The following is a 16,422-nucleotide window of genomic DNA, read 5'->3' as shown; positions in this document are numbered from 1 at the left end:
TCATATTATAAGTATTGGCATTTTAAAAATAAGACTGTTACATCATTCCTTACGTATATCCAGGGGAATCTACATATCATAAAGCATCTCCCATCCATCAAAAAATACAAGAAACAAGCTTTTCTTTAAAAGAAATGTTAGACCACTGTTTGGTCTCTGATCTTGTATTTGCATTACACTCATTTCTGAGAATTTTAATGTAATATTTTAGGCTGGAAAGTCTTGTATTGATCCACCTATAATATTTCTCTATGATTTAAGAAAATCTTTATAAAATGGAGTCTCAGAGTCTCTTAAGGTTAAGGAAACCCATCATTTTGTTGTTTCTTTCTTGAGTCAGGATCTCTCTATGTAGCCTCCAGCTGGCCTGGAACTTGTATAGGTCAGGTTGGCCTCAAACTCACAAAGACCCACCTGCTTCTGCCTTCCAAGTGCTGGGATCAAAGGTGTGTGCCACCATGCCGAGGAAGAAAACCTATCCTGATTGTATAATGACTACAATGTGTATTAGTTACTTCTCTGTCACTGTGATATAACACCATGATGAAAAGAAACTTACAGAAGAAATTTCTTTAGGGGTGGGTTCACTTTCAGAGGTAGCATTCATAATGGTGGGGTAGGTATGGCAGTAATCATCAGAGCAGGATGCTGAGAGATCACATCTTTAACCACACAGGAAGCAGAGTGAATTGGAACTGGGATGAGGCTACAAACTCTGCAAGCTTGCCCACTGTGATGTACTTCCTCCATCAAGGCTGTACCAGCTAAAGCGCCACCACTAAACAGTACCACCAACCATGTACCGAGTTAAAATACATAAGTCTGTGGGGGACATTTATCATTCATATCACCACTAATACTTAATTGATACAAATGATGTAAAATACTACTTTAAAAACAAAACTACAGGGTCTCTCTGTGTAATCCAGAACTAGCTATATGTAGCTCAAAATGGCCTTGAATTTACAATACTCCTGAGTCAGCCTCCCAAATTCTAGAATTACCATCATTTGTTACCATGCTTGATGAACAAATTTTGATATATACCCTTAGAATTAAAGTATAGAGTTATTGGAGAGATTTCTCAGTGAGTCAGGACACTTGCCACCAAGCCCAGTAGCCTGAGCTATCTTTGACCTCTATACTCATGCAATGGTATGTGTATGCATGTCCCTGAAACACACATGATACATGAAAACATTAGCGAGTACTACAGCTAAGTATTTGTCCTTATGGAGCTTGTGCTCTAGAGGAATGACAGACAACCAATAAACAAGGTAAATGCTATGGGAAAAGAGAGAACAGGGTGATAGTAGAGTTAAGACTGGGGCTATAGGTTAGTGATAAATTGCTGGCCTAGCATTTTCAGGGGCTGACTCCCAGCATGACAGGAAAAAAAAAAAAAAAGGAAAGGAAAAGAGTGGTTGTGATTTTAGAAAAATCATGGTGGACCCCATTGAAAAAGTGACTTTTGACCAATCAGAAGAGACAAGGAGTTAGAAATGTAGGTCTCTGGGCGAAATGTGTACCAGGCAGAGGACACAGCCTGTTCAGAGAGAATAAGTGTGGTGTCTTCTACCAGGAAGGTTGGAGCAGACTGATGGATGGATGAAAGGTGAGAGTAGAGAGACAATGATCAGGGGGTAGTGGTGCCAATCTTACAGAACTCTGAGAAGGATGTAGATTTGTTTATTCTGAACTAACTGAGGAATATTAATGAAGACATGAATTGAGGTTTTGCTATTCATTTTGGTACTGAGGATCAAACTTATGGCCTTGTGTGTGGTGGACAGGCGCTTTACCACAGAGGTGCACACATAGAAGCAGCCCCTACTCTCTCTGTGACTATCTCACTATTCAGCTCTCCAGTCCCCTGATTGATGGGATAACAGGGGGTGTGCCACTATGTTTGACTGGCAGTGATATTTCTAGCTATTTTGTTGAGAAGGGGGAAGAACAATACAGAGACTGAATCATGTATGAGGTTATGGTGTGAGGGAGAATAATGTCCAGTTTGTGATATGTGAAGTTTGAGACGTGGCAGACAACCACAATCTGGAATTCAGATAAAAGGGTGAGCTGGGGATAAAAATCTGACAGATGTCATCATGCGATGACATCATATAGCTGCAAAAGTACTGAAAGTCAAGAGACTGGATGAGATCACTGAAAAAACACACAGATTTTTAAAAAAATGCAATTTAAGGAATGAGCCTGGGGCCACTCAATTCAAATGGTTTGAAGGACTTGGTGGAACAAGCAAAATGACAGGAAAAGACAGACCATGGAAACCAATAGGCTGGGAAAACAAAAACAAACAAACAAACCCAAAACAGGTCTTCCAACCCAGTGATTAGCTGCATCAGCTGTCATAAAAAGAAATATGTCAAGATGGGACTTAACCATTGGATTTAGGCAAAATGAAGCTCATTATTAACCTTGACACAAGTTGCTTTGATAAAGTGGTAAGGAGTGAAGCATGATGGGACTAGCTGAAGGGAGGATGGAAGACCTATCATTCCAGCTCCAACTGACAAAAATAAGGTTCATCTATGACTTCATGTGTGTAGTCTTGTATGTATGCTTGTGTTTGCAGATGTTTGTGTATAGAGCTATATGTGCACATCTGTGAACCTGTATGTGGTGACCAGAGGTCAATCTTGTTGACTTTCCTCAGGAGCTGCCCACCTCATTTTTGGAGAAAGGGTCTCTCACTGGAACTGCAGCTCAACAATTATGCTAATTTGGCTGCAGAGTAAGCCCTGGGGATATTTTTGTCTCCTCCTTTCCAGTGATGGATTACAAGAATATACAACCATGGCTGGCTTTTTATGTAGGCGCTGGGTTCTTAGGCGTCTCCCCAGCTCATATGTACTAGTTTTAACACATTATATTACTAGTTTTTGTACTTTATAGGAAAAGTATTATATTCTATGTATGCCACTGAAGAATAGGAGAACTAGGACCACAGTATTATTACGTGGAACACTCTTGTAGGAGTCTGGTAGCAAATGAAGCAGACACATGGTAGCTGAAAGTGTAAATGGGGCAAAGAGAAGGCCTTGTAGGACTGGAAAAAGAATGGCTGTTTGTAGCCTTATGGAGTGACCAGCAGAGAAGGAAACACTAATAATACAGAAAAGAGGGAATGGTCTGAGTGCAGGTGGCAGATGACTTGGATTAGGTAAGAAGGGATTGGGACCTGCTACCTTTACTAGGGAGCTAGCTTCAGCCAGTATATGTAGCAGCTTCTTCTGAATTCAAACATTTCCCCCAATAGGAGGGAGGAGGCTCGTGTGACTCAGGTGGTAAAATAAAGCTCACCTGTCTAGGAAAGTGGAAACTCGGAAGATTCCTTTTATTTGCTTTTTAAAAAAATTAAAATTACATCATTTCCCCCTTCTCTTTTGTCCTAACCATCCCCACATGCCCTTTCATTGCTCTCTTTTGAATTCATGGCATAGTTTTCTTTGCTGTATGTATGTATACATATATACGCTTAAATAAATAAATACAACTTGGCCAGATCATATAATATTCCCTGAATGTTATGATTTCAGGGCTGACCACTTGGATAACCAATTAAGAGACTTATCCCTAGGGAAGACTATTTCCCTGCTCTCAACATTCATTGCCTAGGGGTGGGGCCCAGTGATGTTCACCTTCCATGTGAGCTTGTTTTTTGGTGCTATCCATGTTCAGGTCTTGTTTAGGCAGCCATATTGTTCAAGTATCATTGGTGAAGTTTCCCTACTATTTCTAGGAGACACAATCTCACAGCAGCCTTCTTGGTTTCTGGCTCTTGCAATCTTTCCACTCCCTCTTCCTCAATGTTCCCAGAGCTTTAGATGCAGGAGTTATGTCACAGATATGTCAAATGGGGCTAGTATTCTATGATCACTTGTTTTCTGCATTTTGACTGGTTGTGGTTTTCTGTAATGGTCTTTGTCTATTATAAAGAGATGATTTTTGTTTTTGATGAAGGGTGGGAGCAACACTAACCTTTGGGTATAAGAATACATATTTAGATGCAGGTATGGATTATGCTGGTTGGCAGAGTGTTGGTATGAGGGTCTCCTCTAAGATCCATGATCTCACTGGCCCTGGGTAATTGGCTGGGTTTCCAGTACTAGGCATGATTTCCCTCCTGTTGATCATGCCTCAGATACAATTAGACAGCTGTTGCTTACCTCCAAGACCCAAGTGCCACAATTGCACTCTTAATAGTTATCATGCCATGCTGGTTGATGCTGTGGCTCATAGAAGTCACAGCTGGTTGCTTTCTACCTTTGGAAGCTTGCACAGCACCTTCTGAGACTATGAAAGCTAGACCTCAGAGAAGAGGCTTTCAGATCAAATCCAGCTCATATCTTCTGGGTTGTACCTGAAGTGTGTGATGTCTTCTGCAATAGCAATTAACCTTCAACCTCTGGGAGGTAACCAGGAGCAACAGCAATAGCCTGTATTGTTTTGGGAGTCTCTTGGACCAACAACTTGAAAGGTTTCACATACTTGTCATTAAGAGTTTTTGTTAGTTTAAGATTCTTGGGGTGTGTGAGGGAGGGGTACACTGTCAACTCAAGTGGGAAAACTTCATTAAATTATATATGTATATACATAAACTTATTGGTATATTTATGTTTAAATAACTAATAGTGATTCCATGTGGCGTTTGAAGGCATCCTTTATCGCGGTAAATAAGGATCAGGATAAACAAATAGGCCGAATAGATGTTTATTCAGGGAGAAATAACTTACAACCTAGACAGATGAACACCAGGAAATTCAACCCGATCCTCTCCTGTCCGAGTCATGCCAGAAAGAGCGCCTTCCTGGCCCCCTCCAACCTCCTTCCACAGGTCACTTCCACCCATGGCTCCACCCCCAATGGGCGTGGTCAGTGCTACAGAAGGACTATCTCACTACAATTCCCCTTTTAGTCTAAAGAAAAGATTTAGGCTTAATACAAAACTATATACAAAACAGTGAATAACAAGTGTGCTCCAAGAAAAGGAAAATTGAGAACAAAATGACCTACATATCTAGTCCTAGGGTGAGGGCATAATGGAGTTTACAATAGAGTTGTCCTAAGCTGGAAAACATAAGTCTAGTACCTAATATATCTAACTAGGAAGAGAGAATAATAGTTGTGATAGTTTAATCTTCAACCTCATCAAGACCTGAGAAGGAAATTAACAATACTAGAGTAGACAGGAAATGGGGATGGACAACTTCCAAAAGGTGCAGCAAGGACAGAAACAGCAAGCCACCTGAACAGTCACCCTAGGTCTCACAGCGACGTTGGTACACCCAGATTTGGCTAAGGCCAAGAGAACTTGACAGACCACAACAACAGCAGGGAGGAAGAATGGCTGTCTTACCCTGACTTGGCAAGGTCAAGCAGTCTTCTATATTTGTCTCCTATCCCACTTCTGACACCAGATATCGCGGTAAATAAGGATCAGGATAAACAAATAGGCCGAATAGATGTTTATTCAGGGAGAAATAACTTACAACCTAGACAGATGAACACCAGGAAATTCAACCCGATCCTCTCCTGTCCGAGTCACGCCAGAAAGAGAGCGCCTTCCTGGCCCCCTCCAACCTCCTTCCACAGGTCACTTCCGCCCATGGCTCCACCCCCCAATGGGCGTGGTCAGTGCTACAGAAGGACTATCTCACTACAATCCTTAGTGCTATTTTACCCTCCTTCTTCCCTCTCTTTCTGTATGGACCTTCCTTCCTCAATTAATACCCTGCTCCCCTTCTCCAGTTTCCCTATTCAAATCACATGGATCCTACTAGTCCCTCTACTACTGCTTCCCACAGTCCCTTTTAATTCTCCTACTTGGAAAATTCTTGAAGGCCCCTTCCCAGCTTTATAGAAGAGAATACAAGTACTGGAGAAGGGTGCTATGACCAGCTGAGCTGCAGAGAAGGAATTTTGGGGAGTTGTTGAGCTGCTTGCAAGCTGGGCAGAGAGTTCCAGGGTTGCAGCTTTTGTGAGTCATCACTGGTGTTGGGGGGGGGGTTGGACTTTTCCAGAAGCAGCTGCATTTTGAGTCATCCCTGCTCCTGAGAGTAACCTTTCATCCATACTCCAGTTAGCAACCCCAACACAAACTCATTGGTTCACCATGTTGGATTGTGTGCAATAGTTACGTTGGCCATTCCTGGGATCCCTTTCTGTGGTGAGTAGATATGTATGTCATTTCTCACCAGGAAAAGTCTCTCACACAATAGCTGGGCATGTGGAAATCTAATTGTGTAACGAGGGGCAAGGCAGAGACAGGGCTGGTATGTAGATTAGGGTAGATGTGACTTGTGGCTCATTGCTTCAATGTCCTCAATGAAATAGAAAGCAAGGTTATTCCTTGAAGAGGAAGATGTATAGTTTGGAAGACAGAGAAAGAATGAAATCTACAAAAAATGGAGGTGGGAGGTAGGAACCTGAGGTTCACAGAGATAAAATGAAAATGGAGATAAGTATTGTGTTTTTCTATAGCTATATTCAGATGCTTGGGTCCTAATGGACAGCCAGCTTGAATCATGATTGTGGTTTTTTTGCTGAACTCAACAAAAGGGGGAGAAAAACAAGGGGCTGAGGGTAAGTGCAAGAGTGACTATAATGGCTGGCCAGAAGCTAGAACTAGGCAAGGGTTTGAGAAGGCAGAGGCCGGAGCTGAAAATCCTTGAGAGCTTGACATGGTTCAGAGAATGATCTGAACCAGGAGGTAGTGATATGAGTATCAGCTGTTTGAAACTGTAATTGTGAAGGTATACAATTTGATAAGACTCCCATAAATAACACCACAGCAGTTCATGGCTGAGTTAGGGCAAAGGCCAAGGAGCCAAGAGGCTGGGGTGTAGGGAACCTTGCTTTGCAGAGGACCTAGCTGAGTTGTGGCTAGGGAACAGACTGGGAACAGACAGTGAGTATGCACTGCATTAACCCTCTAAACTTGTGGTAACATATTATGCAGACATCCATACCTGACACAAAAGTTTGATGGTAGCCATGATATTCCCAAGGACTCAGGGATTGATCTACAACCAATCTGCCAGCTGAAAGATCTTCCTTCCATCTTTCAATTGTATTCTTGGGGAGTTTCACTGTATATAGATCTTATCTACCCTGGCCTTCCCTACAGTAGCCCCAGAACTCCCCCAATCCTCCTATCCCTCTCCCAACTTCATCTCCTCCTCTTCTTTTTTTAACCTACAGAGTCCAATTTGTACTTCACCCTTCAATTTTGATGACAGCAAAGTATTGGATTTGCAAAGGAATTTACTATTGATTCATCTAAGTAATACATTTTCTCATTGCAGACACCAATTTTTGAATCCCTTTGGATTCAAATCCCCAGTCCCTTTGGTTTATCCTGGGGTTTTATATATATTGGGCCACCTTAATAATGTGAAATAATTTTGACTTTTGTAAGGTGTGAGGACAGTTTTGAAAGGAAATGTTGCCCTCAACTGCTTTGTTGAGATGAGGAACTTCAGAAAACAGTACACATGGTAATATAGGATCTGGAAATTAATTTTCTGAATAGTCTTGAAAAGCCTTCTTACACCTCAGGGGTAAGAGAAGACCAGTTGCAGATGACAGTCTCAGGGGCTTTCTGGTTGAAGAGTTCTGAACCAGGTTGGGATGGTACAGACTGTGGAAGGAAGGGGCAGAGTGTGAACCGCACAGGACTTAAGAAATGACTCAGAACGGTCCAATAGCTTGTCTTGAAGGAATCCTGATGGAAGTATTTCCAGGCTGGTAAAAAATGAAACAAAAAGGCAACATATAATTTATGTTTCCGGGACGTCTAAATTAATTATCTTTGAGATAGGGTCTCACTCTATTTTAGTTCCTGGTCTGAAATTTGCTATGTAGACCTACCAGGCTGGCAATCCCCCTGCCTCTGCCTCCCAAGTGCTGGGATTGCACGCACATGCTATGAATCAAAGCCAGGGAGCATATGGTAGGCCTGTGTTCTAATCAGTATGAGATTAATAAAATTAGAAAACAATTAGAAAGTCAAAATCAAGAGATGAGCCTTTTGCCCCCGAAGGATCAACCTTTGTTTTGACTTTTTGTGGTGTGGTGCTCGGATGGAAACAAGGCTTTGTACATAGACAGCAAATTTTTAATTGTCCCCTTAGGTTGCCCTGGAGGTTTTAGGTATCTGGCCACCTAACTATTAGGAGAGAATTTTGACTTTTGTTATGTATTGTGTTAAATTCTGAAACTGGGCCACAAGTCCCAGTTCGCATAATCTACTCTGCAGGTGTACAATAAATCTCGAAGGTCGCCTCTAACTTGAAATTTTTCTCTTTTCTAAGTGCTCACTATTTGGCCATACCGGCCAAGGCCTCTGCAAGTGTGATTCTTCGGCTGTCCTGTGCGCCTTCAAGTTTAACCATCAGAGCTCGATTCCGGGTTAGTGGGATGAAAGGGACAGACGCTCCCCTCCCCCCAACATGCCCCCTCCAAAGTCAACTGCTACAAACACCTGCAGTTAGTGCAGTTGTGTCCACCAAGGTCTTCAAAAACCCAACCCAACCCGGCAGCGCTACACATCGCTTCTCCCGACCTGTCCCACGCTGCTTGGGTTCTCTTTAAACTGTCCCCGCGAAACAGCAACTCTGCACCGCCACCGCTCAGCGCACACAGCCTGGGCCTGCCCTGCTGGGACTAGGATAGTGCACAGACCGCTGCTGCCCGCGGGCGCCTGCGCACTGGAACCCTCCCTGATCTGGGCGGGAGGCGGGGGCAGCCGGGAGAAAGGAGCGCTGCGGGGGGAAAAGGGCCAAACCCTGAAATTACCCGGATGTGGTCTCCGCGCGCGCATGCTCAGTGTCCTTCCGACAAGTTGGCAGCAACAACACGGCCCTGGTCGTCGTCGCCGCTGCGGTAACGGAGCGGCTCGGGTGGCGGAGCCTGTGTTTGCGCCCTCCCGCTGTCCTCGGGAGGCCTTTTTCGCGTCGCGCTCGGCTCCGCAGCCGTCCCCGGGGTGGGAGCGCGTGACGGGAGCCGGCCGCCCGCGAGCGAGGCCCCCCGCGGCGGGGCGGCTCCGGAGCTCCAGCGGCCCGGCCCGCGCGGTCCTCGGCGCGGCGCGGCGCGGCGGGGAGAGGGGGCGCCTGGGCCGGACGCCGCGGGCCGGACCCGGGAAGCGACGGCGCGGAGCGGTGCGGAGCCCAGGTAATGCGCGGTCCCCCTGCCCGGGCCTCGGCGCCCGCGCTTCCCCGCCCCGGGGCGGGCTCCCGCGGCGACCGGCGCGAGCGCGGGCCCGGCGAGGCTCGGGTGGGTCTTCCCCGCGCGCCCCAGCTCCGCGTGCTCGCCCGTAGGTCCCGGGCCCCAACTCCGCTCGCAGTTAAGCGAGCCGTCCCGGGAACTCGAGCGCAGTCCGCGCCGCCGCTCTTTGTTGTTCGGGAGGAGTTTGGCCGCGGCCCGGGCCGTGGCGTCCGGCGGCCGAGAGTTCAATTGTGGCCGGGGTACCCCGGGTCGGTCTGTCCGTCCTGGTGCCTTTTTCCCAGCAGCAAGTGTTTGTTTTCTCTTTGTCCCCACTTTCTCTTCCTGTTTGTGTCCCTTCAGTTTACGTTTGTAGCTTTGGTTTGTTTACTTTTTGGGTATCGTGGGTGATGGCGGCATGCGGGAAACATTCTTAGCGCCTAACTGAACCACCTCCCTCCCCTAATAAAACGTGTCTCCTAATAAAAGGCGTAGTTTATTTTATTGTTAGGGCTACATGCACAGAGCGTGAAATTGGTGTAGGGTGGAGGGCGTTGGCTTCAGCACCCCAAACTGCTGTTATGATTTCTCAAGCCAGATTTTCAAAGACATGGGCGTGTTTAGTTAACTTGAAAGGTTCCTTTGCGAGTTAGGGAGGCTTTAAAAAGCCCTGTTGATTGATACCTCCTTCCCACTGCCCCCACGAAAGCCGGAGTAAGCTTTAAAAAATGTTAAAGTTGATTTTTTTTCATGTTAATTTATTTACAAATTACTTTTCCCCCCAGTGCCATCAGGTTTTGCTAATTTAAGGTGGGATTGTCACTTACTTAGAAATAAAGAAACATGATAAAAGAGCGAGTTATTTAGAGCACCCTGAGTTCATGTTCTGCAGGCTTGTAATCTCGGTTAATTTTTTAACAATCTTTGGATTTTGCCAGATTTAGCATCCTCAAAGTAGCAGCTTGATTGTTTGATAGTTTTAGGAATTAGGTTCAGGACTTTGTGCTGAACGGCAAAACTGTATGGAACCCAACTGAAAGTACAGAAATGTATACATTCCCAAAGTAATTAGAGCAATTCGATTCTAAGCACCGCATTTGAATAATTTTTATTATAGATGTCATAAATTTAACAGTATTTATGACCTGAAGTACTTGTAGCTGAAATGTAATATAAGATGTTCTAAAGTAATTTTCCCCTACTGTTGTAGACTCTTGCCTCCATTGAGAAGATCTGATAGGATTAATGCATGTTGTTTTGAAGTGTAAATGATTGGTAGGATATTTTTAAAAGTATAGTTTCTCCCTAATGCTTCATTCATAATAGTGTCATGAGTGTATATGGCTTCCTACTCCTTCCAGTCTTCCTGGACTCCTAACCATCCATTCTCAGCCTCTTAGTGCTGGAATACAAGATTGGGACAAGGTGCCCACACGCTCATGATTTTGTTTTCTTCAGTGAACTTGTTACAGACATGCACAGCGGCAGACTAATTCCCATGTAGCTTCAGGTCTTGATGTGATGAATTATGTAGGCTTAAATTGCTGTAATTAAAACAAAGCCTTTCTGAAGAGAACTGACATAATGTTGACTTTTTTTTTTTTTTTGCTTTCTTAGGCTTTTGAGTGAGTTTGCCTTAAAGAGATATTACTTCCATACAAACATACATATTGAAGTAGTTCATAATTTTGACTAAATGTTTCCATTGTAAATCTTAAGTTTGAGGAAAGAATTAAAATTGTGTTTACAGAATTAATAAAAATTCTGCTAAGCAAGTCAGTGGAAGTAATTTGGAATATATTTTATATGGACCTGAGCTTTCCTAATGGCTTTGCTCCTGAAACAGTTCTTCTTATATGTACTTACACTGGGTTACTTGTTTTTTCTAAAGTCACTGTTTCATTTATGCTGTTAGTTAAAGTATTTCTGTTTGCGAATTTTGTTTCTGGATTCCCCTTTTACACACACTCACAACACACACACACACAAAAGAAACAAGTATTAAACTGCCTGCGCCAGTCACACCTCACCTCAATTAGAAACCACCCCCCCCCCCATTGAGCCAGAGTTATAGCAACATTGGCAAATACTCTTCTAATTGAGCTGTTCATGGCTCAAGCATCTACTAGGGCAATTAACTCTATAGAGTCTGCAGAGTTGGTTAAATTTAAAATGCATTTTTGGGCTTGTTTAAAGTTTTGCCTCTTTTGGTGAGAACATACATCTTTTTCTGATGTTAAAATATTACCTATTTCAGTTTTGTCCCCATCTAGTTGATGCCGTGGTTTTGTTTTTCTTTTCATTTTTCATTCATCCAGAGTGAGGTCTCTTTAAATATCCTGTGATAGCTTTTTCAGTGCTTCATTGTATGTGTGGCTACCCCTACCCTCCATTGTATTTTGTTAAAGCCATGAGCAGGAGTGACTCAGATGAACTATAGTCATGTGTAAAACTAATGGTTTCATTGTTTTTGTTTGCTAAATGAAAGTTAAGGAGTTAAACCAGAATGTCACCTGCAGTATAGATTTCTCAGACTACTTAGATGTTTGTTTTATGTTGTTTTTTGCCTGTCAGTTGATGAAGATTCACTTGCTTAAGATGAGACATTCAGATAACTGATAAGCATGTGTAAATAGTATGCATATGAGCCACTTTTATTACACTGGGGGCATCTTAGTATTTGTACTCAACTTATGCTAATGTGTCACAGAATTGTTGAATTTTTTCCCCCTTTTTTAAAATGTGTAATTTTGGTAATGGAAATTTTGGCTGCGTACCAATTTCTCAGAAACAAGATATTTTAGATTGTGTCACCTTGACACTGTTATGTGGTGTAATTGGCATCCAGGAAGATTTATTTTGAATATGAAAGGGAATGAGGACTGGGGTAGTTAAGGAACGGAATAGGTGGTGCTTATATAAAAGGAAAATGGTTGGTGATCAGATGCCTATAATTGGTAAAGTTCATAGGTCAGATAGTTGCTAAAGATTATTGTATTAATCAATTTGAAGATGATTCTAAGTCTCTTTTCATACAAGGACAGAATTTTATTATTCATTCTTTAAATAGGAATTTTTTTCTCCAGTTTGGAAAACTTGTCTCCCCCTCCCCCTTTTTAATTGCCCTAGGGCTCCACTGTTGCTGGGATGGAATTTAGGTCTCATGAGTGTTAGGGAAGTGTTCTGCCACTTAGCCATGCCCTCCCAGTTCTTTTCACTGCTTTTTAATTCCAAGGTTTTGGGTAGTGGTTTTCAGTCTTCCTTGAGCATTGAGATTTCTTGGAGAGTTTTACAAAATACCGATGCCTGACTAATACCCACAGAAATTTTAGTTGAGTTGTGATGGCAGCTTAGAAAAGCACAGTAGTTGAGCCTTCTGGTCTTTTTAAATCTGTTTCATGTAGACTTTACATCACTCACTCTTTTTTTGTTTGTTTGGGGGACAGGGTCACACTTTGTAGGCGAGCTGGCCTTGAACTTTGGGTGATCCTGCTGCCTCTGCCTACTGAGTAAAATGATTACAGGCCGGTGGTCCCATGTTCATTCAGCTTTACATTCTTTTTAATGCACCGGTTACATACATGCAGGCGGTAACCATTGCAAGTTTAATTTAGTGGGTCTTCTGAAGGTCTTGCCATGTTGGTTTTGCTTTTAAATCTGCCTTCCTCTCCTTTCCAACCCTATTGCTGCTCCCCACCCTGCTTCTTTGCTTTTCAGTTCATTTGTATTGTTAGTAACAACTTTTAGGAAGCTGCATTTTTTGATTATGAAATTGGTCTCTAAATTAGCATCTAAAGTCCCAATGAAATTTGATTTATTTTTTAAAGATATATTTTTATTAACTAAAAATATATTTTATGTATGTGGGTGTTTTGCCTATTTGTATGACTGCAACACCTGCATACTTGCTGTCTGTGGAGGCCCAAGAAGAGGGTATTGGATCTCTGAAATTGGAGGTACAGATGGTTGTGAGCCACCATGTGGGTGCTGGGAATTGAATCCAGGTCCTCTGGAAGAACAACCAGTGTTCTTAACTGCTGAGCCATCTCTCCAGCCCCTTAGTACTTTTTAACTATATGTATGTGTGCCTCTCTGCTGGTGACTAAGAAAGCCACATGCCCTAAGTGGGTGCTGAGAAAAGAACCAAGCTCCAGTGTCTCTGGAAGAGATAGTGTGTGCTCTTAACTGTGTGGCCATTCCTTCAGCCCTGGAATAAGTCATGTTTAGGGTTAGTCTGCTTGGAAGTGACAGTTTTCTATCCATGACTTTACTGGGAAAGTTGCATTGATTAAACCTGGACAGTTGGGAGTTTAATTTATGCATTGTGAGAAAGTTGCTCAGCTAGCCCAACTAGTTTGCAGTTCTGTAGAGAGATCATTTGGGCACATGTTCTTTTTTTTTTTTTTTTTTTTTTTTTTTAATGTTTTTCTGTCTTGCAGCTGGTGATTGAATTTAGGGCCTGGCACTTGGTTAGACTAGTGCTGTGCCACCAAGCTATGTCATCAGCCCCTCTGCTTTATTTACTCCACCTGAAGTCATTCCAGAGTGCTGGTCTATAAAGGTAGCTGCATCTCTTGTCTTTGGAAGAACTATTTATAAAAATATAAGTTCTTTCTTTTCTTTTTCTTTTTTTCTTTTCTCTTTTTTCTTTTTTCTTTTTTTCTTTTTTTTTTTTTTTTTTTTGCTCCCTAACTCACACACACACACACACACACACACACACACACACCACCCTTATTCAATTCAGAATGGGAAGAGTTATTAGGGAAAAAGCCCCCCTCCCATTGTGAAGGTTTTGGTTATTTATACTAATTCCTGTATTTGTTTATACCTTTTGATCATCAATACTTTGGAGTGTTTTATTCGGAACCTGCGAAATTCTAACTCACATGTTTTGAATAGAGCTCTTATTAAATAGAAAGTACCACTACTGATAAGTAATTGTTCTCCTAGTAAGACATGATTTCTATAAATATGAATGAATGTATACAGCACAGGATAAATGTGTGTATATATGCTTGTGTGTTGTTGTATGTGTAAATTTTCAGATAAGGCCCTGCCACATGGCCTTGAATTTCAGGTCATCCTCCCTCAGCCTCTTGAGTAGTGGAATTACACATTTGTGTCCCATACCTGGCTCAAAAATATATTCATACATTCTGAACTGAATTAAGGGTATTGATTAGTGGTAATTGGCTGACTAGTTAGTATGGTGGACAGTCATTGTGTCAGTTGACAGAACTAGTACTCAATGAACCAGCTGAAGCCAGGAATTGTTAAAGACACTAACTGCATCTATTGTTCTAGACTCTGTTAAGATCAGCTGAAGACTGGGATGGCGGTACAGTCTCAGCATTTGAGTGGCAGAGGCAGGAGGCTCTCTCTGAGTTCCAGGCCAGCCATAGCTGCATACTGACATCTTTCTTTTCACAAACAAACAAACAGAAGAAACTTAGTTGAAAGAATAATTGTATGTATGTAGGTATTAAAGTGATACCTCTAGTCCCAGTACTTGGGAGACAGAGGCAGGTGGATTTCATTGAGTTTGAGGCCAGCCTGGTCTACCAGAGTGAGTTCTAGGACAGACTCCAAAGCTATAGAGAAACCCTGTCTCAAACAAAACAACCAAAAAAAGGACCCACTTTGATTTTAGACTTCAGTTAAGTGTATTTATTCATGGTGTAATTTGTCATGCTGTATTTTTGGTAATCTGTAAATTAGACCAATTCTCTGTAGAATTGACAGCACTAGAGACTTGTGCCTCCACCTGCTAGAGTCTCTTTGAACTTCTGTGGAATCCAATACAGTCTTCTCTTCCCAGTTGCCAGGTATTAAAATTCAGCTTCCTTTCTAATCTTTTGAAATAGTGGTTCCCAAAATATGCTCTGTAGACTTCTGGGAAGCCCCACGATCTTTTTATTAAAGAGGTCATGAGCTCAAAACAATTTTCATAATAAGGCAGAGACATCATTTGGTCTTTATGTTCCAGTTGTACTGTAGTACAGAAACAGTAGTGGATAGACTTGTGGCTCCTTGGCATAAATTAATTAGGACAGTTTCTTTGTGTTATTCACATCCAGATACATGTTCAACATTTGAAAAAAAAATCACTTAAGAATGCCCTTGGTGAAGAAGTAAACATTTTTAGCTTTTAAATAGTCTTTATTTTGGGTGATTAAATAGGAAGTGTGTTTTAAGCATTTTTGCATGTCCAAGTGAACTGCTCATGTCTAGGAAAATCACTTATGTGACTGAGCTGCAGGCTGGATGCTGCTTTAGAAATGTATCCTTTTTATTTTCACTTCACAGAATGCCTGTAGATATGCTACCATCATTAGATCTAGCTATCTGGTGAAAATTAATGAAATGAGCCCACCACTTTAAGGAAAATAACTTAATTGTCAGTGATAAAGTTGAATCTTTCAAATGAAAATTAGAATTTTGGAAAACCTGGGTCTGTCCTTGTGCTTTTGCTAGTTTCCTAATCTTTTTTTCCTAGTGATACTGTTTGTGATTTTTAAGGAATGAATGTGTTTTTTAAAAAATACATGTATTCTACCTGATCTTTGTTGTGCCTGCAATCCTAGCATGCAGGAGACAAAGGCAAGACGATTGTGGTGGGTTTGAGGTCAGTCTGTTCTACATAGTGAGTTCAGCCAGGGCTACTGTTTGACCCTGTGTCAAAACAATAAACTACAGGTAGTAAAATACTCTGTAAGAAAATGGTTCAATATTTGGAAAATCTGAATAACTCACTGTGCCAGTGTTTTCCTAAATGACCAATTCTTAATGTTCTAAAATCTTAACAGAGTTAGATGTAGATAGACTGCTGTGCCGAAAGCAGGCAGGTGCTTCTGTGTATTGTATGCAGGTTCCTGTGTGTGTGTGTACTTCTGTGTATTGTCTGTAGGCTCTTGGTGAAGCAGATAATTGTCTTGGCTGCAGTTTATTAGGAGTGGTCCACTTTGCTGCTGCTTTTTTTTTTTTTTTTCTTCCCCTTGAGTTTGTTCGTATCAGCTCCAGAGATATGTCTGTTTTTACTTCCCAACATTGGTATTAGAAGCATGGCTACCATGCCCAGCCCCCCCCCCCCTTTTTTTCTTGGTATGGGTTTGGGATGCAAATTCAGGTTCTCATGTTCATACAGACTAATCCACCTCTCTAGCTCCAACACGGTGGGTTTTTATACAACAAACC

The 16,422-nt window shown here is 42.2% G+C and overlaps 1 protein-coding gene across 3 annotated transcripts in view; it reads left to right on the top strand.

Annotated features, from left to right (window-relative positions):
- The first annotated feature begins 9,102 nt into the window (after positions 1 to 9,102).
- The window catches only part of Smad4 (SMAD family member 4), a 53,690-nt gene continuing 46,370 nt past the window's right edge, over positions 9,103 to 16,422 (top strand). For all 3 annotated transcript variants that reach the window (XM_051201258.1, XM_051201257.1, XM_051201256.1), the window contains exon 1: positions 9,103 to 9,195. The gene's annotated coding sequence lies outside the window, so the exon portion shown is untranslated. The remainder of the gene's footprint in view (positions 9,196 to 16,422) is intronic.

This window comes from Phodopus roborovskii, unplaced genomic scaffold, assembly GCF_943737965.1.
Source record: "Phodopus roborovskii unplaced genomic scaffold, PHOROB, whole genome shotgun sequence".
NCBI classification, from domain to species: domain Eukaryota; kingdom Metazoa; phylum Chordata; class Mammalia; order Rodentia; family Cricetidae; genus Phodopus; species Phodopus roborovskii.
This window is presented reverse-complemented; position numbering and strand designations above follow the sequence as displayed.